Genomic DNA, 272 nt, shown 5'->3' with positions numbered 1-272 from the left:
TGTAATCGGGAAAGGTGATTTTTCCTGGCGGAGTGTGGCGAGCAAAGCTCAGCGGCTGGAGCTGGACAGACCCTGAGCTCCCACTTCCAGGACCGGGGGTTTGGCTCCTCGCTGCCCGGGAGGTGTGGGAGCTTGGGGTACCCCCCAGGAGCAGCAATTCACGCAGCAGGGAACAGTCAGATTTTAAATCCCAGCTAAAAAAGTGATGGGCTGAGTTCATACCTTGCGGTGGGCTGCAGCTCTGGCTGTTCTCCTCGTTCAGCTGCAGCGGT

This window comes from Fulmarus glacialis, unplaced genomic scaffold (assembly GCF_000690835.1).
Source record: "Fulmarus glacialis isolate BGI_N327 unplaced genomic scaffold, ASM69083v1 scaffold35649, whole genome shotgun sequence".
Taxonomy (NCBI): Eukaryota; Metazoa; Chordata; class Aves; order Procellariiformes; family Procellariidae; genus Fulmarus; species Fulmarus glacialis.
This window is presented reverse-complemented; position numbering follows the sequence as displayed.